The sequence below is a fragment of the Ctenocephalides felis genome, unplaced genomic scaffold, assembly GCF_003426905.1.
Source record: "Ctenocephalides felis isolate EL2017-DRISC unplaced genomic scaffold, ASM342690v1 CF-g0.4_SCAFFOLD_01604, whole genome shotgun sequence".
Taxonomy (NCBI): Eukaryota; Metazoa; Arthropoda; class Insecta; order Siphonaptera; family Pulicidae; genus Ctenocephalides; species Ctenocephalides felis.
Window position 1 is genome coordinate 34,152,757 of NW_020537758.1, and position 10,595 is coordinate 34,163,351.

Here is a 10,595-nt window from a genome sequence, read left to right on the forward strand (position 1 = left end):
TATTAATTTACACACAATTCCTGAAAAAACATAAACAGTACATTATGTTAAATTATGAATTATTATATGAGCAAATGTGTATTTCATAAACTTCTTCAAAATCAACATACGTGTGTGAATAGTTCAAATTTGCCATAGGCTATTTCTAAATTGTAATTAGCTGCCCAATATGCCAGTCGCAAATTCACAATATCGCAGCTTTCGTAGCCTTTACATTAGATTGCATCTACTTTGAGCTGTTCCAAGAATATATAATCAAATATCATAATTCTTCATTTTAAATAAGTAAATAAAATAATAAAGCTAATTTTAGTTTTTATATAAAAAATTGAATTATCTGAACAATAGCAAAATGTTGAATTAAATGTCCCAAAAAATAATAGCATAACCTTCAATTATTACTTTCCGCATGTAGTTAAATAATTAGCTCAAAGATACAAGATGTTTTTGAATACAGTAATTGAAAAGTTTTGAAATAGAAATTGACCCAAAACTGTTTGTACAAAATATATTAATAAAACTTATCTTTCATATTTTCTTTTTTTAAAAAAAAAAAACAATATACTATATGACATCTAGTATCATTTTTTATTATAAAGGTTTTGTAGAAGGCTGTTGCCAGAAACAATCGCCAGCGGTTTTATAATTTTTATGTTTGTATGAACAGATTTTTTATTAAGAAAAACGTTTTACTATAATCTTTTAAATTTTTCCTATTTTTAATATAATTATATATAACTTTTTTCAACATGGTAAGTACTTGTAATATATTGAAGTGATGATATATTTTTTAATTTTTTGATATTTTTTTTTTTAATTTTATTTTCTATACTGACAGTTGATTCATGATGTGTCAACTATTTTTATTTATAAATTTTACTTTTTTTTCAGCGAGAAGTTTTATCAGTACACGTCGGCCAGGGAGGCGTTCAGATTGGAAATGCGTGTTGGGAATTATATTGCCTGGAACATGGAATTCAGCCGGATGGACAAATGCCTTCAGATAAAACTGTGGGAGGAGGAGATGACTCTTTCAGTACATTTTTCAGCGAGACAGGAGCAGGAAAGCACGTGCCACGAGCAGTCCTCATGGATTTGGAACCGACGGTTGTAGATGAAGTGCGGACGGGAACCTACAGACAACTGTTTCACCCAGAAACACTCATTACAGGTAAGATTTTTAGCTTTACAGAGTATGATTGGTTGTATTAGGACAAAATTAATTATGAATAAACAGGCAAAGAGGATGCTGCAAATAACTACGCCCGCGGTCATTACACAGTCGGCAAAGAAATGATGGATTTAGTTCTCGATCGCTTAAGAAAATTAGCCGATCAATGTGCTGGTATGCAAGGTTTTCTAATTTTCCATTCATTTGGAGGCGGCACTGGTTCGGGATTTGTATCCCTCATGATGGAGCGTCTTGCTGTGGACTACGGAAAGAAAAGTAAGCTCGCCTTCTCTATTTATCCTTGCCCTCAGATCTGCACAGCCGTCGTAGAACCGTATAACTCCATCTTGGCTTGTCATTCAACTATGGAGCTTTGCGATTGCGGTTTCATAATCGACAATGAAGCATTGTATGATGTATGCAGAAGAAACCTCGATATTGAAAGACCAACATACACCAACTTGAATCGACTTCTCGGGCAAGTTGTTTCTTCAATTACGGCGTCTTTGCGATTCGATGGTGCTGCAGTGAACGTAGATTTCACTGAATTCCAAACAAACTTGGTGCCTTATCCACGAATTCACTTTCCACTGTCCACATATGCCCCTGTGATATCGGCTGAGAAAGCTTATCACGAAATTCTGGACACAAGTGAAATAACTAGCGCCTGTTCGAACCGGCTAACAACTGGTCAAATGCGATCCCAGGCATGGAAAATATATGGCGTGTTGTTGCTGTTTCGTGGAGATGTCGTGCCTAAAGATGTGAATGCAACGATAGCCACTATCAAGTCAAAACGAAGCATTCAGTTCGTGGATTGGTGTCCCACTGGATTCAAAGTAGGTTGAACTATCAGCCGCCGACGGTCGTTCCGGGTGGCGATTTAGCTAAAGTGCAAAGGGCAGTCTGCATGCTGTCCAATACCACGGCCATAGCGGAGGCATGGCAAGATTAGATCATAAGTTCGATCTCATGTACGCAAAACGTGCGTTTGTCCACTGGTACGTCGGCGAGGGTATGGAGGAAGGAGATTTGCCGAAGCCCGAGAAGATTTGGCAGGCCTGGAGAAGGATTATGAAGAAGTGGGATGGATCGGGGGAGAAGGAGAAGCGGAAGGCGAAGGCGAATATTAATTTTTTTAGCTATATATTTAATTTTGATTGTGACGGTTAAATTTTATTTATATTAGTACTTTAGCGACCCTGACTTTTAGTTTGTAAAATATTGAAATACAAGATTATTTTTATATACATTTATTTTAGTACTAGAATACGATTCTATGTATAAAATATGAATTAATAGTATAATGCTATAAATAATCCAAATACTTTAACTCAAGAGCTTTTCACTATTATTCAAAACTCATATATCAATCTTAATCAATGCATCAAATTATTACATTTTGAAAATTGAAATTTGAATCTGCTCGATAAACTGTCCAGTATCACTTTTCTTAACTCTTGAGAGATATTTAAACGTTCGTTTTTATGTAATAATTACTACAGTTTGTTTAACGCTTTGGCTGAAATCAATATATTTATAATAAGAATTTTAATACATTCAATTGCTTTTTACTTTCGCCGCCAGCGCACCACCACAAGATTGATTTAATCCAGTGGCTCGTCAACGCGATTTTCGAACACACATTATGAACGTCTCGTGTTTTTGCATGGGTCTATTGTTGAAATCCGTTTGGTCTTTCTGAATATTCCGAACAAGTGAAGATATCGTCATATCGCGCTTCCTCTAACTCCATAAATTTCCTTCTGTGCGGCAGGAAAGGAACGGAAATCGAAATTCATCGTCAATTGTTTAACAATAATAGATCACTCAACGGCACCGTTCATTGTTAGAATCCCCTATTCTATGACGTAATATCGTCCTTTCATACAGAACACTCCTGTCGAACAGGCCGGGCTGAACTTGTTAATACAATGCCTTTCAAATGATTCTTTTTGTAGATTCCATCATTATCGTATATATAGATAAAGAATGGAATGATATTGATTTTCGGTAGACAAACCGCATTGTTGAAATTCAACATCATTGATTCAGCATTTTCAATTTCCTTATTCAAACAGTCGGAACTGCATTTTATATAATAGAAAGATTTTCAAGTGAAGAGATTTTAAAATTGAAATGTTCGACTTAAAGACATAATTATTCGTAATATTAAATTTTTAAAAGTTAGTTTTTATAATAATAAAATACTAATAATATAAAAAATAATACTAGAACTTGTCAACTATGAAAACTCATCTGGCTACCATGTATTGGAAATTAAGAAATATGTTGAGTAACTAAACGAAACGGTAAATACATAAAGATATAATTATAAATTTATCAATGAACATGCTAATAGTAAGCAATTTAAAACAAGAACAAACTTAGAATTACAATGAGTAATTAAAATGACTAAATGCATATTTTAGATGGGTTATTACTGAAAAACTTGAAGCAGGATCGCACACTTGAAAATGTGGTGAGTACCTAACTAAATTTAAAATTAAATAATTATTGATTCAGCAATAATTTTTTTTTCAGATTTAGAGTGGATCGCGTTAGAAAGATGGTCTCAACAATAAGCAGTTTCAAGCAAGATCACAGACTTGGAAATATGGTGAGAAATTAAACTAAGAGGTAAATTTGAAATACTACTATATACATAGATAAATAATTAATATATATATATATATATATATATATATATATATGATTTAGTTGTTAATTTTGATGTTGAGATATTTGAGTAAGTTCTTGTGGGGCGATACATCAAAGAATAAAATCATCCCCTGATGATGACCTTAATTGAATGTCGAAACGTTTGGAATTAAAGATTAATTTATAAATCTTTGCTTTTATTCTTTGATGTATCGCCCCACAAGAACTTATTCATATATATATATATATATATATATATACTAGCTGACCCGACAGACGTTGTTCTGTACCTACGTCTACAATTTTTCAATATTTATACTAATATTTACTGCTTAGTTAAAAAATAATAATTACTGTTTTTTGAATTACTATTTACAACAATAATTATAAGTGATGTTGAATGTAGAACTGTTTCAAATAAAATGATTGTTCTCAATTCCCACAGTTAACACTTTAATTATTTATTTAACAAATATTAAAAATGTTCAATAAAATTGTATATTAAAAATTATACACTGCGATTTATAGAACAAATTTATTTCCAATAGCTCAATTTATTTTATTGCATTTAAGGGTTATATAGTATTTTTAGCCGTACCTGTAGATGTGGATGTATAAAATGATTTTTTTTTGTTTATTCACGACTAAAACATTGATTTTCCAAATTTATCACACTAAAAATGATTGTCTGCCTTTTGATTTATGGTCATAGCATAAATACTCGTGTTGAAATTGAAATCTTTTAAAAAGTACAACAAATTCAGAAAGAATTAATATATAGCATTCGCGGCAAAGGTGCAATATCACCTTTTATTTTTCTCACCTAAAATAACTGCTTCAATAATGTTGCCTATAATTTTTATAATTTTGTACCATATTTTAACTAACTGGCTTTAAGTAATTTTAATATCTAAATTGCTTTTTTTCTCTAATAAATCAATATACATTATTGCTTAAGTTTATATTTGAAGTGAATTAATTTGTCAAATCCTGTTCACATGTGCTCTATTCAACTTACGATCAACAAAATTATTGCTCTGTAATTTTTTTTACTGTGCTCCAATTTACTTGATATTTTGGAAATAGGCTAATCTTTATCTTAATTTCAATGTTTTTAACAATTTGCACTCCGTCACCATCCACAGCATTAATTGGATTATTACTCTTTTAATTCTGATTTTATCAGAACTTGTAATACACTATTTTAAAGGTGATTAAATGAGCTACAACTTTCTCTATCATTAATTTTACCGTAACTTCTCTTATTGTGAAACGGCGAAGGGTTTAAAGGGCTCGAAAGACCTCTGGTTGGACAGCTCCTTAATTAATCATACATCTATCAATATTTGTGTAACGAAAAAATAATAAACAATAATAATTAGTCAGAAAAAATACCTCGAATTTTCTATATATATACTTTTATACGTATTCTTTCAGAGGTATTATGATGAGAAATTGGTTGTTTTTTTTTAAATGTTTTTTTTTCATGAAATCATGAGTTTTTTAAGAATCATTTGTACTAAAGTTGTGGTATTTTCTAGAATCCATCAAGATCTCTTAAACCAAGTTAATTCTAGATTGAATACGATTATTTTTAATTTTGGTGGATATGGCACTCAAAGTATTTGATTTAAATTAAAAAAAAAACATTGCATTCGTCCTTTTATCTGCATGATAGCTCACTCATTTTACACGCAGAAGTATTCATTTTAAAGCTTATTTTGAGCACTATAAAAACCCATTTTCATATATCTAGCCTAATAAGTTCATAAAACACTGTAAAATAACGATTTATAAGATTTTAATTGATATAATTCTGTTCATTACATGATTTTCGTTAAAATGTATATTTTTGAAGGTGTTAGCAACAAATGATGAAAACACCAAAAAGAAACAAATATTCAGTAGCCAGTAACTTGAAAAGTATTTTCCTTTTTTGAAAAACATTATTAAATTTTTTCTCGTATAATTAGTTCTTTTATCGATACCCCAACGTTATTTTGAAAAAAGTAAAATTACACCACTGAAAGAAATGTCATCCACCCGAGAAGTGGTAAAGGAGTCTAAATTGTTTTCACTTCTGAAGATAAGATGAACCTAGTTCCAAAATTCCAAACGAATTGGAAAATAGTAAAAATTTTCAGACCCAAAGCGCTCCATTGAGTAAATATTCCGTACCCAATGACAAACATATGAATTTTTGACACAATGAAACTTCTAAATATTTTTTTTTTTATTGTGACTTAGTATAGTAAGGCAAAACGACTGCAAATTGAATATGTTTGAGCGCAATCACTTATGGCTCGCTCCTTTGCGCGAATTCGTACGGCGAATCTGTTCGCAAAGTGCGCAAACAAATTATTGCAAGCAAAAGCAAACCACGCGCACGTCAGACGCATGCGCAGACTGCATCACTTGTCAAATGCATGTTTATATTATTTGCATCTTATATTAATTGATTTTTGGCACATCTCAGCTGCTTTTCGGCATTAACAATGTAGACATTACATTTTCCTTATTCATAATTATGAATTTATTATATTCTATATTGCCTTAGCCTATAAGTGAAAAATGTTTGGCAAAGGACAGTCCTCAATTGTTTTTAATGTCAAACTAAGCTTCAAATATTTTCAAGGGCAAACAATGATAGCGGTTTTTTTTAATTTTTTCTATTTATTTCTACAATTTAACTATATTTCTATGAATCAAAACATTCTAAAAAATTCCCGAACAAACTCAGGAAGATTCATGAAATCCCGAATTATAGTTTAGGAGGAAATATTGAAACTTACATTTTACAGAAGAATTTTATATATAAGATATATATACATATTAGTGTGTGACCATAGCCTTCGAAAATAAACTCTAGGAAACTATTGAAAAATAATTATTTAAAATTAGCATATGCTTAGACTCATAGGTGCGTAAAATGTAGTTTTGAATAACATAATTGCCAAATTTTCTTCTATTTTAATTTAATTACCGTATGTAATTTATTAGCAATTTGCAAGTTTGAAATGCATATAAAAATATCTTCATTTTTATTAGGTGACGCCGGAGATAGACACTTCATACTTCTTTTATTAAAAACAATGCATATTAGACATGCATTGTTATTATTAAAATGTGTAGTACTTAATAGCGTACCTCTGATTTAATACTAATGTGTATATTTTTTTTAGTTATTCTAATAGCGCAGTTCTAAATTTTATCGGCAGACACTCATGAACAACCCTCACCCAGATTCATAAACAAATTAGAATCATCCAGCGCAGAGTATGAAGCAATCTCATCACCATTATCCCTTATTCAGGGCCCATTGAGGTATAAATAACATATACTTTAACATACACGAAACTATTATTTCGGCATTTTATATTGACATTTTTTCACTAATCCGGTTCTGAATTTCATCAGGAGACACCCGCCACCCTTTCCTACAGACACACATACGATTTTGAGTTATCCCGAAGCCGAAGTATGAGGCGGGAGCTACCCTCATTCGTCCATTCTTCCTATTCAGGCGCTACGGTTTTGCATTGTGGCGTTTGGAGCGACGTAGACCGTGTCGGATGGGTCTTCGCATCGCCGTGGAAGGGTATGCGATAGAGGATTGGAGAGGAATTTGTCAATGTTAGAGATATGATAATAATTTTTATTCTTATTGAGTACTTTCTTACTAGATAGGTATTTGTTAACTTTCCGTAGGGCAAGTTATAGTAATCGAAAAAATTGAAAATGAAAATTTTTATATATCTTTACGTTTCAAAACATTCTGAACATTGGCATACCTTAGAAAAAATGGATGTATGTGTGTGTGTGCGTGTATGTGTGTGTGTTTGGATACAAATTTTCGTCGACATTTCGGAAACACGGATGAAGCGATGTGAATAATTCAAAAACATTCGATTCGTATTGATAAAGAGACGTGCTGATATTTTTTTGGCAAAGCAGGTCTAGCCGTTCCGAAATATAGGGCAAATAGTGTCAAAAAACGGTAACTCAGTTTTTTAAGAGAACGGAGCGTCGCCGATTTGAATGACATTTTACTTGTAATAGATGAAAAACTGATCAAATTTTCATGAAGGCAGGTCTAGCGGTTTCGGAGATCTAGTAAAAAAGGAATTAGCGGTCAAAATGATCATTAACAGACATATGCACATCAAATTATCAGATATTTTATAGAGATTTAACAATAAGTATAAATTTTGTTTACAATCCTATGGATTCCGTACCAATGTTTAGCCGTTAGACAGGGACGCGGCGCTTACGCGCTTTGATATTTTGTTTCTAGGCAGTATCCAAGTTCAAAATTTCCAAAATATTTCAAAATAATTTTTCTTCAAAAGTCTTTTTTTTTTTTTTCAAAAAAAGTACATTTTTGTCAAAAATTTATAGATTCTCAAAAATCTAATTTTTTTCAGAGTAATTTTTTTTTTCAAAAATGTTAATCTCTAATAATTTTTGGTACGGGAAGTTCCAGCAATTTGCCTTAAGGCACGATGCCATGCGCGCCCACTAGTTTTATTTTTAATTCGAAGGAGAATGGGTCTCAACTGAGAATCCGATTGGCAAATTCAATTGTTCTCAATTCATTTCATTCTGAATCATTTGGCACAAAATTCAGAAAATTATGTAAGCTTGTATATGATTATATATATTTATGTAATAAATTTTCTTCTCGACTCTTTCCGTAAACGGCAAACACCGATTTGAATCATTTCAATTTTAATAAAACTCAACTATAAAATTTATATCTAACACAGTAATACTGTTTTTGTAATATTTATATTTAACAATATTATTTTCACAAATATTACAAGACTATGATTTACCTTATCATCAGAGTTCTGAATAAATCATTTCAATTATATGTGAAAACGAAATCTTCCAACATTGTCTAGTGTTTTATTGTTACTGTCGTACTATCTACACAAGACAATAATTGAAGATTTTCATGTCTATATATAATTAAAATATATTATTGATGTTTACACACTGCTGATGAGAAAAATAACAGCCTCAAAATGTGAGAAACTCTATAATTTAAAAAAAGCAAAAAGTGCTATGTGCTCATATTCATAAAATTTATATTCTTTTAATTTAGTTTACACCCACACGTATATATATATACTAGGATGGTCCTTAAAAGGGATAAAAAACAATTCTCTTGAAATTTTTATCTCTTAATATTAACTTTTAGATAGTGCGCAATTCAATCAAACTCTGTATGGAAATAGCATGGAAAAAATTTTTGAAAATTACAAAAAAAAATTTTTAGGTATAAATTATAGCGACAAATGAATTAAAAGTGAAAACTCGTGTTATTTTTTATTGAAAATTCAACGCTCTGCAAAATTTTTGAGAAATTTTTCATGCTGTTTTTCATACAAACTTTGATTGAATTGTCCTCTATCTAAAAGACAATATTAAGAGCTAAAACTTTCAGAGAATTTTTTTATCATTTGGAAACCATTTGGGCCTTGGGAGCAAGAAAATTCGAAAATGTCCATATTAGGACCATCCTTATATACATATATTAAATGTTAAATATGAACAATACAACACTAAGATTTTTAACACACACTTTTTAATAATTACAGACGTTTCGAGACCAAGGGATGCCTCATCTTCAGTGTATCATGGTCTCGAAACGTTTGTAATTATTAATAAAGTGTGTGTTATAAATCTGAGTGTTGTATTGTTCATATTTAACATTTAAGTTCGTTTCACTCACATTTCAAATTCTATAATACATATTTATATATATATATTTTGTAAAGCTTCGAACAGAGAATCTAAAAAGTAGTAAAACAAAAAGGTTTTTGTTTTTTTATATTTTGGATTCTTTGTTCGAAGCTCTACAAAATATTTACAAATCCAGACTTTACCATCTAATAAATATATATATATATATATATATATATATATTATCTGTGTGTGTATACATATATAATTAGCAAATCAATTAACATTGATAATTCCTCGTTTATACGTTTCGGCGCTTCATCTTGCCATCATTCACAACTCCAGGAAAAACAAAGTACAAAATTATAACATAATAACGAAACGTTATTACTTTGTGTTTTGTTCTTCGTGATTTGATGAATGATGGACATGGTGGAATAAATAAAGGATTATCTATTTTAAATATATTGTTACTATGGTTGAAACTGCAGAAATCTTAGGCAACGTCAACCTATTTTTTTCATCCATTATTATATAGGCTTATGCAAATTCAACAATTTCTTAAATGTTGCATTGTTTATAATCAACTCTCCGCCTATTTTTCAGATTTGTCGCTGTGTGTGTGACATAGAATATTTACATATTCAGCCTTCTCCTAGAAGAGAGTTTCGTCAGAACTTTATTAATAATCGAAACAAAGCAACTCCCAAGCTTTAGGATATCGGACAATATAGACGGACACAATGGCCCGGCACTGAATGAGTATGCGTGCAGTAGTGTTGCCGAGAATGAGACCGAACGGGTAATAACAACATGGAAGGAGTACCACTTCGATTTGTCATTTGTAAATCACAAATTAGTAAATAAAATATTGTGTAAATAATAATTATATATTTGTCATACAAGCTGCTGTAACATTGTTGATTATTGTAACCGTCATAATTGTATAATAAAGAATTTTATGTTCGTGAGTTTAATTTTTTTTACAGGTTCTTCTAGACTAGACAACAATTCGAATCAGGTGCAAGGTAAGTTTTCACAGCAATTGATACCAATATTTAATGTCTACACATTT

The 10,595-nt window shown here is 30.8% G+C and overlaps 1 pseudogene; it reads left to right on the top strand.

Annotated features, from left to right (window-relative positions):
- Positions 1–885: 885 nt before the first annotated feature.
- Positions 886–2,304, top strand: LOC113373104 (annotated as a pseudogene).
- Positions 2,305–10,595: the final 8,291 nt, after the last annotated feature.